The sequence below is a fragment of the Cyprinodon tularosa genome, unplaced genomic scaffold, assembly GCF_016077235.1.
Source record: "Cyprinodon tularosa strain WSP-4 unplaced genomic scaffold, ASM1607723v1 ctg193, whole genome shotgun sequence".
NCBI lineage: Eukaryota > Metazoa > Chordata > Actinopteri > Cyprinodontiformes > Cyprinodontidae > Cyprinodon > Cyprinodon tularosa.
In genome coordinates, this window is record NW_024038694.1 from 137,302 (window position 1) to 157,830 (window position 20,529).

Below are 20,529 nucleotides of genomic sequence, written 5' to 3' on the forward strand. Positions count from 1 at the left end.
TATTATTTTTAATGAAGCATAGTAGGTAAAAAATATAAGAGTGGGGTTTAACTCTGCACGATTCTATATATTCAGAAGAAAGTACTGTATTTACCGTCCGTCTCAGTTGTTCAAATAAAATAATTTACAAAGTGGAAAACAGTCCTAATTCCACATTCATCAGAGCCGGTGATACTCCAACATTGATAAACAGCATCTAGTTAGTGTAGTGCTTAAAAATGTTTATTAATGTAGCAAAATGCTCCTTTTTTCTTTAAACAATGAATTCCTCTCATCAGTACTGATGCTCATATCAAGCATAAAAAAAAAAAAAAAAAGGCATGCATAATGCATAGTACCAATGACACCAGACCAATAGTGTCCCTACCAGGGATGGGATGCCCAGCCTCTGTCTAAGCAAAGCATAGAGCATCCCTGCCTAAGAGGTTAACTGGACATTCAGGTAAAGTCAGTACAGACAGTCGACAGGAGAGTCCTTCAGGGTCTCTCAACCACACAAGCTGGATCTCCTGCACAGCCTTTAAATGACCTTGAGCTAATCGGACTATGACAGTCTCAGGTCCTTGGCCAGCACCTGGAATTTGTTGTTTAACAGTTGTTCTGCATGCACCACTGTCACACAGGAAAACTGTTGGGGTGCTATTCACATGTATAGTTAATACAACTAATCCTTATTTGTGCATATTAATTATGTTTTTGATAAAAATGCTTTTGCTAAAATGCCATCAGAACGCTGATAAATAGAGAGGAAAAAGGAACAAGAACAGAGGGACAAAACCTAGAACAAATAATGAATGTCTATTCTATTAACATTTCTCTATCTGTAGAATGGGACTGTTTTATAGGTTTTCTTGTCAGGGGGGGGGCCCTGCCCATCCATGCCCAGGGCCCCAAATTTCCTAAATCCGCCCCTGCCTATAGATCATGACAGGAAAAAATGGATTTTCAGCTGGCCCCTGACCCGCCAAAGGATTTAGCAGCTCAATTAAAGGAAACACTCAATTTCAGGTTTGGGTTCAGGGGCTGGCAGTGGGGAGATTAAGCCTCCCCCCATATCTTTTGACCAAGCCCCCACAGGTCCCCCAGAACGGGTAACCCTTGTGGAGGTGCTGGGCATAGGAGAATAAACCGGTGGATTTTCAACTTTAGGAGCTGGCAAGACTGGGGCTGAAGCAGAAGCAGCAGCAGCACCAAGTTCATTTGGGTCTTGCTGTAAAGCTGCTTCTGCAGCTGCTTGTGCTTGCTGTAATAATGCTTTTCTAACATCTTCCTGTGTCCAGGTTCTGTATACCATTACTGTGGCTGGTTATTGGGCATTCCCCTCAACCTGGCCTGCTAAGGGGTTTGGTAATTCTATTAAAGGAAGCGTGAGGACTGCTCCTTCACCTTCCAGGTTCACAGGCATCACTCGGGGTGTCCGTGGAGACAGAATGTCATTAAATGTTGTCGCTAAAGTTTTTGACCAATCCCCTACAGAACCTTTGGACCTAGTAATATATCCCTGGGAGGTATCAGCTTGTGGAGGGGCTATTTTAATTGATGCTTCTACATGTTGTGGGGGAGTATATCGTGGAGGATCCCCCGTGGGTGAGAGAGCTGAGGGATCGGCTGCAGCGGCAGCACCTCCCATTGGTGGGAGATTATGTATTTGATGTATCAGGTTAGAATAGGGCCCTGCGTACTCATCATCCTCCTTTCTATGAAACATAACTGATCTTTCCTTTTTCTTTTTTCTTTCTTCACTTTCCCTTTCTTCCTCTTCTTTCTCTTTTCTTTGTCTCTCCTCTCTCTCTCTCTTAACTCTGCGCTCTCCCTCTTCTCTCTGACCTGCCAATTTCATCCAGACCATGGTTTGCATGTAACCTTCTTTTGCCATCAAAGTGTCTTTATTTTTGCTTTTTGTTTTTATTTTTTGTTGCAATTCTTTAATGTTTGTGGTGCTCAATTTGCCTATTAAAACCGTAGTTTTTTATCCAGTGACACAATGGCTCTAACGCTGATGGGTCATCATTTTCGACTGCTTTCCAATCTTTGCACTGGAGTTTCTCTAATAACTTCTGTTTTTCTTTACTTTGCCCTTTTCCCATTTTGAACTAAATTTGGGCCCAGTGGGTTTTTAACACCTGTCGTGTTCTAAACACTGGGGCTTCAGACAAGATGGTGATCAACTACTTTTTGTGGTAAAACTCACTTCAACCTTTACAGGTGGAGTTTTCTTGTCTACAAACATCCACAAAAGCTCACCATTTAACCCTTGTCTTTTTGGTATGAAATACAGATATCTAGTGATATCTATATTTCCTTTCACACACACACACTCACACACACACTGCGCAGTTAACTTTTACTTTATTTTAAACACAGAGGACGCCGCTATCCTATGCAGAATTTAACTAGTTTACAACTCGGGGAACCTGCCCTTACAAACTAGGGGAGCCTGCCCTCCCGCGGACTTTAACTGTTTTAAAATTTCTGTTTTACCTGATAGAGTCTAGAATTGTCAGGGTTTTAGTACAAAAGGGGAATCTCGTGACCCCACGCTGAGAGGACTTCAAAAGGGGAATCTCGTGACCCCACGCCCTTCACTTCTATCTTTTTTTTTTTTTTATATTATTATATTTTTATAAATTTTTTATATTTTTATATATTTTTCTTCCAATAATTCACTCACTCCTTATTAAAAGAAAAACTACTCACAATTCTCTGCGTCCTCGAAATGCTTCAACCGTCGGACCCCAGCTTGTAAGGGAGAGACCAGTCCCGTAAAGGGTCTCTTTGCTGCGGCCGCAGGCTTATCTGGGTCTCACTTACCTGCTGGGGGTCGTCGGGTATCTTGCAATCCGGCTCGAAGGACCAATTAATGTTAGGTCTAAACACCAAACATTTTATGCAGTAACCTGTACAAAGGAAGACACAGAGAATTTTAGTATGATTTACTTGCAAGGAGAGTGATCAGAGACTGTTCAGTTACAATTCTCCAAAACCACTCTGAAAAAGTCTACGCTCTACCAAGCTTTTTATTAAGGAAACGCCCTGGCTACAATGTGGTTCCGACTGCTAAGGGGAGGGGGAAGGGTGAAGCCAGTCGGAACCAGAAGGGAGGGGGTGAAACCCAGTCGGTACCAGAAGTTCTGCATCACATCATACAATATCATGAGATAAGAGCTTTCACTCCTTTCTCCGGTGTTAGTGAGTGCATTTCCCCGTGTTTTCTCCTTGCTGACCTTGAGCAGCCAGCACTCCATCTGCACACACTAATAACAAGCATTAGAAAGACAGCAAGTGAAACATTTCAACACTTTGTGTAATACAAGTATACAGGAATATGCAAATGTGTAAATATGAATGTATAAGTATAATATGATTAAAGTAGAATAACTTGTATAATTAATCCAACAGAACCTCTTAGGGAAACTCCACAGGGGAAGTCGTCAGGTAGCATCCACGTAGAATTCTTGGGTTGGCTCACCAGGGCAGATTAGCAGGTTAGCTTTCCTAGAGCGTCAGGCTTGGGACTGGCTTCCTATGATGCAACTCTCCCAGAGCTGCAGGCCAGAGACAGGTTGCCAGAGAGACAGTTCTTCCAGAGCTTCACAAGGAAACAGGAGGTTAAGCTCATCCAGAGCTTTCACGAGGAGACAGGTGGCTAAGCTCATCCAGAGCTTTCACGAAGAGACAGGGGGTTAAGCTCACCCAGAGCTTTCACGAGGAGACAGGGGGTTTAGCTCATCCAGAGCTTTCACGAAGAGACAGGAGGTTAAGCTCATCCAGAGCTTTCACGAAGAGACAGGATTCCAACTAAGATCAACACTGCGGCGTGGAATCAAGGACAGGCAGGAGCTTATAAAGGAGAGGTCTTCTGATAAGAGGATTAGGAACAGGTGTGCAGGAAGGTTCCAGCTCCAGAAGACCCACAGCGCATCCTGCTGGAGACAGAGGGTAATCTCCAGATCCCCACAGTAACGCCAACCCTAAGGGAAAAACAAAGAGAGCAGAAAAGGATCCTCGGCGCCTTCTGGTGGGCAAGCCTGAGGATCCCAACACTTTGTTTTTTTGGCAGGAGTTTGGTTGTGCATTTATTTTTAAAGCTAATGACTTTTACCTAATTAATACCAACAAATCATATAAAAATTTGGAAATTCAGGTCACTTATGTAAAAACATAAAAGCTGCTCACCGTGCATTGTGGATTCCACCTCAAAGCTGGTATCCACATACTATACAGACTATACACCAGGGGTAACCAATTGAAAATCAGCAGGGTCTGAATAAAGAATATCAACAACCAGTAAAGGTTTGGGGGCATTTTTAATTATAATCCATTATTTTAAGCAGCATTTAACACTGAAATAAAATGCAAGTGTTTATGCATCCAAGTTATACATTGACTTTTTCAATAAAAAATCTATAAAATAGGATGTTTTACCATTTTAAGATCTGAAGTGTTTTTTTAAGTAGAGAACAACAATCTTTCAGTTTGGTATATAAACAATTTCCTGCCTCACTTTTTTTCTAAAACACATGAACTGACTGTTTGTTATTTTCCTCTTTCTTTTTATGGCTTATTAAGAGAACTGGGCTTTACGCTGCCCTGCAAGGCTTTTAACCTGGGTTTGATTGCAACAAAGCCATTCTCAATTATATATCAAGGTGCTCATTTTGAGCCTGGATTGATATTAATCTTTGAATGTGTTCTTGGTGGGGAATCCTGCTTCACAGCAGTAGGTTAAACCAAACATACTCAAAATGTGCAGGGTCATAGTTGAGCACTCAATCTCACTTTTCTTTCACTAGCACTTTTTCCACCATTCTACTCTTTCTCTGCTCTCTTTTTCTCATCGTCTTTTCCTTTTTTCCCACTGCCCGGCTTGCCACAGGTTTGCCTGCTGTGTCTAAAAGTATCCAATAGCAGCAACTCTGACTGACACAGCTCATTGGTTAATTTGTATGTTGTGTAGCCTGGTGCCGGAACGCTACGAATGGCTTCTCCATACAAACAGGAGAAGCGGCGCAAATGACGTTTAGACACTGTCGTCAGAAAACAAGCAGGAGTTTATCAATGTTTTAAGTCAGGTTGGGTCTGGATTAGCCAGTGGATCTGGATCCGGACCCTGGTCCGCTAATCAGTGATTTCTGCTCTACACTAAGCACTGCTAAGTGATTGTCTCAGACAATGGACGATGGAAGAGAAGGAACTGAAAGAACCATCATGCGATGAAAAAAAGCCTGCATGGGATGTACCACCACATGGCTGATAAGGCCAAATCTTGAACAGTGCACAGCTGCACTGATCATTGCAGCACACGAGCAGGCCTTGAGTACCAGAACAATATAGGCTCAGATCTTCAGCACCAGGCAGGATCCAAGGTGCAGGCTATGTAAAGTTACCTTTCAAGCAAGATGAATGTTAAGACTCAGAACAGAGGACCCAGTATTCAGGCAAGACAGACAGTGGGATTATTCAGTAGCAGCGGCTAGGCTTAGTCAGGAAACTCTGGAGAGAAGAAAACACAGGTTAGTGACCGCGTATTCAGTCCGTGCCCAGAGAACAATGTAGGATCCAGCCAGTGGGCTGCCAACAAGGTGCGGCGAGTGCCATCCAGAGTATCCCAGAAGCTGCAGCCCCAAAGAAGCAGCAAGAGTCCTAAGACAGGTCAGACAAACAGATCAGAACAGGAACAGGCAGGCTCAGAGGTCCAGGAGTCTAAAACCAGGTCAAGGCAAGCAGATCAGAACAGGAACTGGCAGGTTCAGTGGTTGAGAGGCAGGTCAGGATCAGGTAATAAGAAACACTAAGGAATGCTTAAAAACACTCTCACCACAGCCTAGACAAAAATAATCAGGCCCTGATGACTGGGAGCTAGCAGCTTATATAGAGGCAGGAGCTGGTGGATCAGATGAGCAGTAATGAGAAAACGGGCAGAGTTAGACAGGTGAATGAAATTAGTATATAAGCCAGTCATCAGTGCCAAGATCATGACAATGAATTGTCATTTTTGAATTCATAAACTCGCTAAAATACGATGCAATAGCCTCGATACAGAAATGATTTGGACATAATGAAATGCAGTGATGTGCATGACCTCAACACGTCAAACACAGGCGGAAAGCTGAAGCGAAATAAACATTGCTGCGCCAGTTTTTGCTAAATAACTTCTATTTTGAAAAAAAACTAGTAAAAGGAATATTTTGCTTTTGTGGATGGGAGAGATGTTTGCACATGCTCCCAGCCAAATTTGGTAAGAGTTTGATCTATCAGTTATCTCCGCCACTTGAGAAATAAATCGAGGATGTGATACATCACTGCTGTGATTGGCTAAAACTTGACATCAAAGGTATGTACCACTTGATTTACCCAGTCAGCTTGAAGAATTGTACCGAATGTTCCATCCTGAAGCGAATGCTCTCAAAGGAAGGGTTTCCAGATGGATACTATGTAGAACTCAAATAGAAGTGCACATATCAATCCGGATAATGCCAGGTTATATGTAATAAGGCCCCAGAAAAAAATTATCATATCACTGCAAGGTGATATGCACAGTACACTTTACCAGCCATAACCACATGGCTGGTAAAGGGTACAGAATAAAAACAGGAAAAACCCATGTCAAAATGGGAGCCATTTTCCAAGGTGGTGGAGAATGACAGAGCTAAGATCCTTTGGGACTTCCGGATACAAATAGACAAAATGAGCGTGGCCAACCTACCACACATTGTGATCATTGATAAACAGAAGAGGACAGCTGGAGTGATCAATATGGCCAAATTATGTAAACATCAGGAAAAAAGAACATGAGCAGTTGGATAAAAATATCAAGGGCTCAGGGAAGAACTAGAAAGAGCCCAGAAGGTGAAGGCACGGTAGTACCTGAGGTGACTGGAGCACTTGGGGAAGTAACTTCCACACTAGAGAAGTGGCACCAAAAGATACCTGCAGAAACATCTGACATCTCAGTCCAGAAGAGCGCCATTCTAGGGAAAGCTAATTTACCACAACAAACCTTAATCTCCCCGGCCTCTGGTAGAGGACCCAAGCTTGAATTGAAGAACCACCCACCCTGCCCAGGAGTACAAGGGGTGGATAAGAGAGTTGTTTATATATTCAGTCACTAATTCTGTTGTGCCATCGTGGAGTTTTTAATATCTAGTACTCAGTAAAGTGCATACTTCCAAATATCACACAATTCATCTGGTTTATAGAGGAGAAGTTGTAAATATAAACTTTAACTTGCTCCCAGCCCAGTGGTGTGTATGGTTATAATCAAAGACTGCATAGAAAAAGACAAAAAAGGCAGCTGGGAAGAGATGTTCAGGCCATCTGAGATGATTGTTGATTAGATCCCCTTTAAAGGCTTAAGAATTACTGGCTCATTGGTTACAAGGTTTAAGGAAAAATTCAATAATATTCTATCTTCAAACAGTCATGCAAAAAGGAAATACTGTTCTATAGCAAGCTATTTATATGATTCCTATGAGTAGAGTGGGAATACTGCTGATTGAATCCCTCTTTTATTGTATGTCTAAAGTTCCTGTTTGCTTGTTGGCACCTAGAGTTTTTTTTAATTTCCACTGTCACTAAAAAAAACAGTCTGCTGTCCGCACTTTAAAAGCATTCCTGGAGAGAGAAGAGCCTTGGATTATCCCTGTGTCTGTGCTCTGTACCCTGACTTCCACCTATGTCTGCATTTATATTTGGAGAACAAATAACCACCTCTAAGGTCGCTCTATTCTTAGCACAACTTTAGACTGTTTGGGTTTAGCCTTTGCTTTCTAAATTCCACAATAATTGGGGATCCCTTGGGATAGAGCCTAACAACATTAACTTCAGCTATAAATAACTTCAGTCTAACAAACACTGATTCACAGACATTCACTCTACGCATATGCAAACAAATAAAAAGCTTGAAAGGTTCCCTGCATTTTTGCATTATTTGTACACAGTTTAATGTGCAAAATTAAACCGTAATGTTTTCGAAAAGATACGGGCTGTACTCACTATTTTATGCACTGCAAAACAAAGAGTTGTTAGGTTTTGTTTGTGGTAAGGGGCTTCAGTTCAACTCTGCTTTGTGCTTTTTAGCCTTCTCTAAGTGGGTCCTGCTCATTCTCTGAGTTTGTGCTGCGAAATTCAACACATGGCAACAGGATGTACCCATTCCCTTTGTCTTGTTTGAAGTGTGAGATTTAAACTTCACGTTGCTTGGTGTCTGTCAGTAAATATTATTCCCCACTGTGTTTTTGTCTGAAGTTTGAGAAACTTTAGATAAGAAATATTGTTTCGGGTCACATGGAGTTTGTCTGTTTTTAATACAAAAGGTATGGTTGAATTCATGTGTGAACAAAAGTAGTTCTACTAAAAAGTATTGATTCTAAAAGTTCCCTATGACAATACCTCTAGATTTTGCATTTTTATGCCGTGTTTCAAGGCCTTAGTAAAGCTGATTAGTTGTGACAGTAGAATTTGTCTGAAGTTTAATTAAGATGTTCATCAGTTTTTCTGCATTTTTCTTTTGTTGTGGCTCTCAGTCTGGGGAATACACTGATTTCAGATATTGTGGGAACAGCTGTCAGGAATCCCAGTCATAACCACTCACCCCCAGAGCTGGTATTTCAGAAAGACACAGCTTTCCTCTAAAAACACATATTGAAAAGTTGATTTTGTTCTAAGTGGTTTCGTTCTAAGTTTTTATCCAATTCCTTTCTAAGCAAAGGTGGATAGGAATCAAGAATCCATACGTAAATTTATGCAAAGATTTAAAGATTTGAAAAATATGCCTAATAGAGCGTTATATGGGTTCTGTGTAAAATGTATTAAAACAGTTTTAGTCAAATTTGGAAAATCAGCACGGTTTATTTGAGCTCATTATGAGTTGCTGTCTTTGCTTTACTAAATTATCTTGTAGATCTTTCCTTTGGAAAATCCACATACATTCTCTTTTAATAAAATTTCTGTGATTAAAAATACCTCTCAAGGTCAGTGCAAAGAGGACATTTTTAGAGTTGTAACAACTGTAATATTAAATAATGAAAAGACTATAAAAAATTAGCATTCAAATAACTGAATATTGTGAACAGTACATGTTTTTTTCTTGTGCTAACAGTCTGTACTAGTTTACATTAATTTCCTCCTTTTGAATTACTTTTTTGTCATAAAAAACAGTTTTCAGTTTAAAACATAAAACAAAGTTTAGAATAGTTTTCAGGGATCTTCTTAATGCTTTATTATTTTCATATTCAGATTTTTTACACTCCTCAAGCATTCTTCATTCTTAGGCCAATTATGTTGGCTCAAAGTTTGCTTAGTGCTTAAATACATCGCTTTACAAACATCAATCTTTCTTTCTTTCACAAATAGATTTGGATTCTGGAGCTTGTAAACAGATTAGGAGCCTGGCTTCAACCACGAATGAGCCGAAAGGAGATGCATTTAAATAATTATCTTAAATCAATATATCAGGTAACAGCTTGTACTTTAGGAGACTCGTGTCATTAACAATTTCAGAACCAAAGTTTCCTCTCTAGCTAAAAATGCTCCCACATGGGTATCTAAGTTACAGCTTTTGTTTTCCCCATTTTATTACTGATTGGCCTTTTTACATTCGCAGTGTCTAAATCTCTGTGACCACGCACCAATACTTAAAAGGATAAAACACCAGCACACCATGACTTTTAAATAAACTGATAAAGAATAAAGAGCTAATAAAATATCACGGCTCATCAAGGTACAGCACTTTATGTTCTCATCTCATAAAAACTTGTATGATGGGGTTTCAAACAGCAGGGTGCGGTGATAATACCATGAAGAAGGTTGAAACACTGCATGTGTATTAACTTCATAAAAGCACACAGAACAGGGCTATATGCCAGTAAGCGGGGGACCTAATGAGCTTGTCACGAAGCTTCACATAAAGGTTGGTGGGTGTGGTGGGATAAAACTGTTATGGTTTGAATCAACAGACTTACAGGGTTTCTTTTAAAATCTTTTGAAATCCTGATTGCACAGTAATGTGATGCAATTTTTTAAAAATAACTTTCATGCTGATAAGAAATCTTCTTTGTCCTCAATAATCTTAAACTTTATAATACTTCATAATATACTTGAATGCTTTATAGCACTAAAGCCTTTAAGTGTTTTGATGGAGAGGATTCTGTTGTAGGCTTGGCTTTATTTCAATAGGATCTGTCTGTTTCACCTCAGCACATTGTGAGCCAGGAGGACCAAACCCATCGATTTTTACTACAATCCAGACCACATTTAAAATCTCTACCAACCAAAAGCATCACCATGTAATGTTATCATTATTAATATCATCATATTTTATTGTGGAGATACTGCCGCTATGCTGAACACCAGTACAGGTTTGGCTCTAAGCCGTTTGTCTTTTGTCGAAAAATGTTAAAAATTTTGGTCTCACCTGACCATCTCCACATGTTTTCTATGTGGCTTGTGGCACACTGCAAAATCTATGGTTTCCTTACAATGACTTTCTTCTTGTCATTCTCCTATATGGGTCAGAATATATAACCAAGAGCTGGCCTGTCAACAGTTTCTTCCATCTGTGCTATTAATCTCTGAAACTCAACTTGGCTGCTTTTCTGATTAATGCTCTATTTGCCCAGTCTGTTTGTTTGGATGTTGAGTCATCTGTTGGAAGGTTTGTAGTTTTGCCAAACTCGTTCCATCTGCAGAAGATTAATTAAAAAGTTCATAACTTTGAAAATTCTGATAATAAAAAAATTTTCTACAATATTTCATATACTTAATATGCTTTCAAATTTTCTGAATTTCTGCTTGACCTATCTGCTGTGTTCCTTGATCTACACAAGTCACTTCACTATTTTAGGTTGAAAACAGTGAAGACTATAAATGCAAAGCATTCGCTTTAGATTTGATGTTAAAGAATTCAATAAACCATGTTTTCTTTTCCATCAGCTTGACCATCATGCACTATTTGGGTTGGTTGTTCACATGAACACCAAACAAATTATCTAACTAACTTTTCTAAGTTAATTTTAATAATTTTAGTGTCAAAATCAGGAGGACCTCTCAGAGACTAGCAGGTAAGCAACACTGTATAGAGTAAAAGTTACACTCCATGGCTGTCAAATTTTTCACTACTAAATCTGACCTTGAGCATATTTACAGTCAGTATAGTTGTTAATACTGTATATAGAGTAAAATAGGTTGACTCTGAATTTTTAACACCCAAGTTTTTACTGTGTAGGTTTTAAATAACTTTGTAAAGCATTGCGTCTATTTTAAGAGAATATTGATAGTTCTATGACCAAATACACAAGGATTTTGGAGTTTGTCCTGCAACCAGATGGTCGGCGACGCAAACATCAGCTCCATCTCTCTCATCTCTATGTTCCTGGGCAGCCGTGGTTACAATAGAGCTTGCAACAATCAGTGTGTAAATGTGTGCATGAACAGGGTTATAACTGGATGCAGTATAAATCAGTTTAGAGTCCCCTGACTTGAAAATATGCTCCATAAGTACAGGACATTTATTTTTGTCCATCTAGTTTAGCTGCCAATACCAACTCTAAAAATATTTTAAACAAGAAGACAGATAACTGATGGTAACAATGCTTCACTTCTTGCCTGTAATGTTTCCTTTTTTTCATTCACGTATATCATTAAGCTGTAATTAGAAACAGAGTTAACACAGTATATTCTGTCATTTTATAGTCTGGTATGCATGTGTTAGACATAGGCAGTATATTAAAACTCTGACTGATTGTCGTTAGGCTCAGCAATCAAATGTCTTCCAAGTATTTGTTTTAGTAAATTGTGAAAATAATCAGCATACAAGAAAGAGTCATGATCGGAATAAATCTTCTCAAAAAAGAAAGTCAATTGGGCAGAGCTTAGTTTGGAACTATCCAAAGACCTTTGTAATCTTCTCATAGCTACTAGCTTCACTGCAAAAACAATCCAGAAATAAGTAAAAAATTGCTTAAATTAAGTATATTTAGCCTTAATTTGAGCAGGTAAATAAGATGATTTGCCAATGGAATGAGTATTTTCACTCTTAAAATAAGATAGTTAGATAATATTTACTTGAAATAAGAAGATAAAATTGTTTTTTCTTATTTTAAAAGGAAATTGTCTTGTTCCATTGGCAAAGTGTCTTACTTACCTCCTCAAATCAAGGAAAAACACACTTATTTTAAGAAAAAATAACTTATTGAGATTTCTATTTTTTGCAGTGTTTAGTAGAGCCATAAACATAACACTATTGTCCTCGTTGGCTCCTGAGAAGAATGTCTGTGTCATGTGTTATGACTAAAGTTAACAAGTGTCAGTATTTTTTACATCTGTTTTGTTTTCATAACCCTCATTAGTGACAACCGCAAAGTTCAATGAGCAATGACTGCATATACACACAGACACAGAGGAATATCTATCTACAAACATTTCCAATGACACTGGGCTAGTTAAAGTTTTTAAATATAGATTACATCCATTTGTTTCAACACTTGAGATAATCACTGTGGGATTTATTTGCTGGCTAGTTAAATTCCATGTTTGTTTGTCTAACCTTCTAGTGTATGCAGAGCCATATGAATAAATCTGTGTATGGTTTATTCAATACGATGCAGATGCATACCCATGTCCATAAGATGACAGACAAAGTGCTGCTGCTGGTGCTTTTAAGGTAGCACTGCATCTGTTGATCATCCTCTTCTGTCTCATTGTAAGCATAGATGTATTTATAAATGTGGAGATAGGAGAAATTGAGCATATCTGAATGTTGGATGGAGAACCTAATTGATTACCCCAGTAATTGTCTGGTTTCTGACAACTCCTTAGGTTGCTGCTTTATCCATCTGGGATTGGCTGTGAGATTGCTGCATGGCACGATCATGTTTTAAATCAGTATTTGTTTTAATTCGCCTTTTAAACATATGACTTTTATCTTGCACACAGTTCTTATCTGTATTCTGTGCACAATTTTTGAGTGTCCAGGAGATTCAATGATGTACTCCGTCACTCGTAAAAAATGAGTCATGCAAAAGAGACGAGAGTGAAGGTGGGAATGGATAAATCTGGGCTGTCCATCTGGAGAACAGGTGTCTGGAGCAAAGGGACATGTGTATGGTAAACTCTGCTTCAGACAACATGCATGTTAAAGCCCAGAGGAATAACTTTTGTCAACAGCTTTATTCTGAATTGGCCTGGTTCATTGCAGAAGGTGTGCTGCTGTTATCTACCTCAGCAAAGCAATCTGCTTAAAATACTAGGAAGACATGTGTTCCTGTTTACTAGGGAGATCAGTGGAAGAAAATTATTAAGAGTAAATCTTTTTGTAATCAAGGGCAACTTTTTGTTTGAAACAAAGGTTACACTGCATTCTTATAAGATTATAGTAGAAAATTATTTAATTGATGCAGAAGTACTAAAACTCACAAATTGCAAGAATATTTTAAAATATTGTCAGTTTTTTTTTTTTACCATTTCATTGCATTTCTCTGCGTAGTTATGCCCCAGCTGCCTTTCATTCTGTTGATTGTACTCACCAGATTTTTGCGTTGCCGATTTTATCCTTGCAGTATATAAGTTTCTGGCTTTTTGCTTCCTCATTGCTTACCTCTCCTGTTGCTGTCCTCCAGTGTGTCTGCTCAGTAATAGTAATAGTAACTCTTAAGTATTTTGCTAGAATGAAGAAATATCTATGCACCTCTCTGAGGTGTTTAGTGATCCCTTATGCCTGTGGTGTTAAAATTACTCTCCATCTAAACCTGTACTCAACACCTTACCCCTTTTGAGGGGCGGACTATCCTAAAACTGTCCTTGAAATCTCCCTGTGTCTTTGCCGAGGGTCATCCATGCGTCCTGGCCTGACCTCCAGACCTTCTTTGCCACACACTCGGAATCCTCCTCAGCATTTTATTATATAGTTGGCCCACACTTTGCGGCAAAAACTTTAGCTTTTCTAGAAAACTTTTTTGTTTGCATAGTCAAAGACTGATGCTGAATCAAAGATGCTCTGTCGGATTGAGATCAGGACTAATGCTACGTTCAGACCGCAAGCAGCAAGAGCAGTAAAAACGTGTGTGCTGCTTCATTTTTGATGCTTGTTTAGTTTAGTTCTGACACACCGCATGTATCTTTGCTGCTCCAGTAACACAAATTTTGCTGAAAGGTGGAAAAGTGGGTCTGATGTGTGTTGGGCGAAGCTACCCTATACTTTCTTTGCCTGTGACAATGGCAGCTATATTTGCTATTATAAGTGGGTAAAAAGTAGTTTTAATATCCAGATTACGACCCTGCCTTCAAACATTGTTTTTTGTCGGAGCAGCTCAGACCCCCTCATACTGGTAGATCTCTGTCACTAGGAACCCAGTTCAACAACAGCCTCTGGCCCGGTCGCCTCTTCGTGGTTTTCTGCTTGTATTCACAGCGGGTGGAAGGTGTTTTTCATGTACGTAATCATAACTGCAGGCACCAGAATAAAAAAAATCGGACATCGCTCGCGTCAGATGCTCAGAAGCTCTCGACGGACTGCTTCAGCTTCTCAGACACGCTGCTCCTGCTGCTCCAAATGTGCTGCGGGACCTTTTGCTGTGCCAAGATGTGCGTCAACCATTTACTTTGCATGTAAACTATCTGCTTCTGCTACCTCTGCTGCTTTAGGTGTGAACATAGCATGAGTGCAGCATAGTTGCGTTCCTCAGGGTCAGGGTTTACTGTAGCTAAGCTGCAGATTTATTCCACTGTTATTCTCATACAAAAAAAAAAAATAATAATAATAATTGACTGTGGAATTTAGAGTAGGTAGGACATTTTCCAGCTGGACTCTCTTAACAGGTGACATCCAATTGTAGTTCTCCAACTTAATCGACCAAACTGCATACATAAAGTTCCTCACTGTTTACAGTAGTCCTGCAGCCTTGCAAGCAATTTGAACTTTTCTGAATAAAGATTATTTGTGTGATCAGTCTATAGGAATGCTATAGATCAACATCTAGGGTAAAATCAACTATAAATGTTTTAGATTAATTTTTGATGAAAATTTGAAACAAAGTAGGGTTCAACTTATCTGAGGTCAGACGATAGTATTTATGATTGCTTAAGTCACCCATTTTTACAATTCCGGAAGTATGACAATGTCCCCCTTATTTGGGGGCTACGAGGATTAAAACTCTAAATAAACAACACTGGCAACATGAAAGGCTAACATGAGTTTACATTTTAGTCTTTCCCACTAGGTGGATAGGCCTGTTTCACAATGTGCTTTTACTCAAACCATATCTTGTGTTGCGTGAGAGATTTCCATATCTCACACATTCTTGTAAATCACAATTGAACAGTAGTAACTCAGAGAATGAACTTCAAACATGTCTGTTTTCAATTTGGGACCAGTGGTCCTGCCAAGGCTGGGACTGCCTCAGAGAGACCACCCCCTCAGTGTGAATTTACAGTACTCGTCACCTCTAAAGACTGCACAAGCACCAGCCTCGCGCTCATAAAACTGGGACACATGTCTGACACCTATAGCTGGGTTTGGGTTCGAAGGTTCTTGGAAGTGGCAAGGCTGAATCCCCAAAGATACTCACACACACCTGACACTTCAACACATAAAATTAGCCCAAGGATGAGGACCCTGCATTTGGGTCCTCAACCCACCTCCACCTGGACACTGAGACCCATAAGAGTTTTATTTTATCTTTTCAGCACTTTCCTAAAGCAGTTGGATACAATCACATTCTATATATTGAACACAAGGGTTCCCCATAAGAATGTGTATACAAATCTGTTTCTGAGTTCACACTGCATTTTCGGCTCTCTGGTATCTCACTTTAATTGTGCAAAGGAAGTTTATAACTAGTAACACAAATTTAAGTAGGATTTTAGATAATCTTCACAGCTGCTTAGAAAGCTTATGGGTTTTATTTACTGTCAATTTGTGTTTGTTTAAGCTGTCTGTCACTATATCCCTGATTATGTATATGAAATCTTCAATAATGATGTGTGGTGGTCTATAGCAGTTTTTCTCTCTCTTTCTCTCTCACTCTCTCTTTATCAACCCATAACCGAAGTTATCCCTCTGGGAAGAGTAGTGGGTCCTACACTGTTTGATATCTTTATTAATGACATTTCTTTTGCCACAAACGCTTTACATGTCCAACTACAAGCTGCTGACAAATCTTTCAATACCTGCCGTGTCCTAGTTTAAAAAAAAAAAAAGTTTGGTCCTGATCATTAAAAGTTTTGCATGTTTTAAAACAAGTTATTGAAGGCTCAAAGCAAATCAAGTGGCATGAGTAAAATAAGGAGAAGTGGGCTCCAATATTTGTGATTTGTGGGCCTTAGTGAATATGTAGAATATATGTTTATGACCAAACCCATCAAATAAACATATATATATATATATATATATATATATATATATATATATATATATATGGTGGGATACGTAAATTTAAATATTTACCACCAAAGTGATTTATGAAACTGAACAGGTTTAAGAGGTGCAGTTTCAGAGTCTTTACTCAACAAGGTGCACACTTTTACGCTAAAGTTTCTGTGGTTGTTGTGGCCACAAATGAGGCATCGATTTGATGACTGATAAAGGAGAGACAATCTGTGTGCATGTGAACATAATTGGACTGTCAGAAGTTAAAATAATATAATAAAATATTATTCTGGGGAAAAACTGCGGAAGGGAGCAAACCATCTTAATGTAGTTAAACCACAATATTAAACACCATGCCCAAACTTAAACAATGTGGCATGTTTATAAACATATAAAATTTAACACAGCCATCACAGAAGAAACATCTCCTCATTGGTGCGCTTGCCTGAGTGTGTCTATGGTCCTTGTTAGCGCTATATATAGCATGTTTATGTTAAATTGAATTATTATTGACCTACCTGGTTTGCAATATTTCAGGAAAAGCAGGTGTTGTAAAGGGGTTGGCTATTTAGTGTAGTAAGTCTGACTGTGGCTCCTCCTCTGCTGGAGGATAATGGCAATCAAAGAGCAGATAAAATCTTCTTTTCAATGTGTTTGCAATTTAATCCTATTTAAGTTTGGTTATTTTTACATCTTTTTCTATTTTCTTAGAAATTATATGTGAAATACAATTGAACCAATATATATTTATTATTAAATTACAAACTGAGTTCAAATATCTGAGTAAACTCTAAATTTCAACTCAAAAATATACTACCCACAGATGAAATATGGTGAATCAAACTAAATCTTCCTTCACAGATTAAGTCAAAACAAGTGCTCCTAATCCTTGATTAATGATGCTATTTCCAGTTCAGCCTCAGAAATCTGCAGTGTTGTGCCTGAACGCGTTCATTGAACGAAAGTTCATGAACTCGTTCATATTTTGGGCGAACGTGAACTGAACGTACTGCATTCTTGCCTGATGAACGTTATTGTGAACTCGTTCATTCTGGGGTCTGTGAACGGCACGCTCTCTCAGTTCAGCTCCGTTCAATAGGTTGCCAGATTTCTATAGAGTCCTCCAGGCGAAACTCCGGCTAAATCAAACCGTAAACAGGCCTTAATATGTAGCGGGAAAAACACCCAATCTGGCAACACCAGCTACCAGCGTCGTAGCCTACAGCCGCGTGCGTCATCTAAACAAAATGCCGTGTGGAAGCCACAGCAGCGTAGAGGCGACAAAGCAGCAGTATGATCACTTAAAACAGTTTTATGACCAGGTGGTCGGTGAGGATGATGGCAACAAGTTTGCCCGCCGGCTTTCAGTAACCTTAAATTCCTACCTCAGCCTGGTCCCTCAGTTTGTGTTAGTAAAATCTTCTTGAGCGGAGGTCTTCAACAGGGGATCCGCGACCCCTAGGGGGTCTACGGTGGTACTGCATGAGGGTCTGCATGGTTAGTTGATATTTTTATATTCCCCCCCTGCAATTTTCCCCCCCACTAATTGAAATGTCTTTAAATACTCATTAACATGAAATCAACACACTGTAGTAAACAGATAAATGGAGACAAAAGATGTCTTTCAGTCATCAATGCACACATTCAGCGACACACAGGAGCTCTTTCAAGCTGGACACCGTTTCCTTCACAACAACAAGGAATCAGAATCAGAAAAACTTTAATAATCCCAGGGAGAAATTAATTTCTTTACATAACTCCATCTGTAATAGAGTGACTATAGGACACAATTTCATACAATATATATAGTTAAGGGGTCCCCGCTCCATCTCGCCATCAGTTTGGGGGTTCTTGGTCTGGAAAACATAGAAGACCCCTGTTCTTGAGGGTTTTACTATCCATGTAACTTGTTTGTTAAACCTGCCTGGTATAATTTTCCAGGATTCCAGTATTCCTTTTTAGTATGTATTGAAATGGAATTTCAAATGGAAAAAAATTATTAAAATAAAAAAAAAACATTTGCACCTTAAAGACTACTTTCCTATTTTTCTTTTAATAATTAGTCATAAAAAAGACTATTCAAGCAGCACATTTTTCCTGATGTTTTTGAGAATATACTGTAGGGTGAAAGCTGCAGCTGCTACTAGTGTGAAGTGAATGGACAGCAACAAAGCGTTAAAGCAACAATGAGGAAATCTGTCCCCTCAATGCTAATGTAAACCCTGGTTGGATAAGGATTCAAAACTGGATATGAAGATGAAATCTGACGCACAGTTTCAGAGTTACAACTGATAAAATAATTGCTGTCTGTGGTTCTACAGTAGGCTATGGTGTAATCAAGCAATATATGAAAAAAAAAAAAAAGAACTATGAACTAGTTCATTTTTTGGTTTTGAATTATGAACTATGATCTGAACTAGTTCGTTTTAAAATGTGTGAACTGAACTTTGAACTAGTTCACGTAGAAAGAGAACTTTCCCAACACTGGAAATCTGAATCCAGACAAAATGTTATTTGTCTTGCTCTACACTTTGTTACTTGATTTAACCCTCAGCGCAGTCCTTCCATCCATTTTCTAACACGCTTATCCTTTGTGGGGTCACAAGGGGTGCTGGTGCCTATCTCCAGCAGTCATTGGGCGAGAGGCGGGGTACACCCTGGACAGATCGCCAGTCCATCGCAACTCAGCGCAGTGATTTCTACTATTTGTTGAATTCACATTCTTTCCATACTTGTAAGCAATGCCACTGGTATTTTGTTTTTTTGTTTTTTATGAATGAAACCCTCATCTTTAAGCCCTGGTTATATCTGCAGTCCCTTTTTCACTTTTACAACCTATGCCAAATTCCTTGTCAGGTAGCCTTGTCTACAGCAGACTGATCACAATTTTTTCCATTTTTCTGCTGCAAAGGCTCTAATACTCTGCAAATTCTTTACCTTCCCCTCCTTTAAATACTATACAATCAATAGTACAAGATCATTGTATTGTTTTTAATGTAAGTATTTTACTTATTTAGTTATTTTTATGTTCCTTTTTTTCTGAATTTGGATCCGCCTTGTCCCCTCCCTGGGCTGCCACCTAATTGTGGTGGAGGGGTTTAACCAGTGACCCCAGGAGCTATGCTGTCAGAGGCTGTATGCCCCTAGTAGGGCCACCCAAGGCAGACAGGTCCTAGTTGAGGAACCAGACAAAGAGCAGCCCATAGAACTCTTAAGAAGAATACAATAAATGGACGTAGTGTTCCCTCGCCAGAACATGATCACTGGGGCCTGACTCTGGAGCCAGGCCTGAAGGTGGAGCATGCTGCCAAGAGCCTGGTAGCCGGGTTTTTACTCATGGAGCCCGGCCGGACACAGCATGAAGAGTAAATATGGGTCTCCCTTCCAATGGGTTCACCACTTGTCAGAGGGGCCAAAGGGGTTGGGTGTATTGTGTAATGGTTGGCAAATGTGGAATGTCACCTCTCTGGTGTAGAAGGAACCTGAGCTAGTGCGCAAGGTTGAGAGGTTCCGGCTAGAGATAGTCAGACTTACCTCAGCGCTGACTATGGAACCAGTCTCCTTGAGAGGGCCTGGACATTTTTCCACTCCGGGTGAAAGGTGCCCAGCAGGAGTGGCCCTCCTGGGGACTCTCTGGTTCTTGCGGGGGACTTCAATACTCAGGTGGGCAATGAAAGTGAGATCTGTCGAGGGCATGGTTGGGAGGAATGCACACCTAATCTGAACTTGAGTTGTATTCTGTTGTTGGACTTCTGTGCATGTCATGGATTGTGCATAACTAACACCATGTTCAAGCATAAGTTTTCCATATGTTCTCTTGGCACCAGGGCACCCAAGAGCTTTGAACACATTCGGAGGAAGGTGGGGGACATTGAGTCTGAGTGTACCATGTTCTATGCCGCTATTATTGAAGCAGCTTATAAGAGCAATGGCTGCAAAGTTGTTGGTGCATGTCACAGTGGCAATCCTCAAACACGCTGATGAATACCAGCGGGAAGGGAAGCTGTCAGAAGGAGTCCTACCAGGCTTTATTGGCCTGTAAGACTCCAGAAGCAGCTGATGTGTACCAACAATCAAAGCAGCAGGCAGCTGGGCTTGTTGCTGAGGCAAAAACTTGGGAGTGGGGAGAGTTCGAAGCGGCCATGGAGAAAGACTTCCGTATGGCT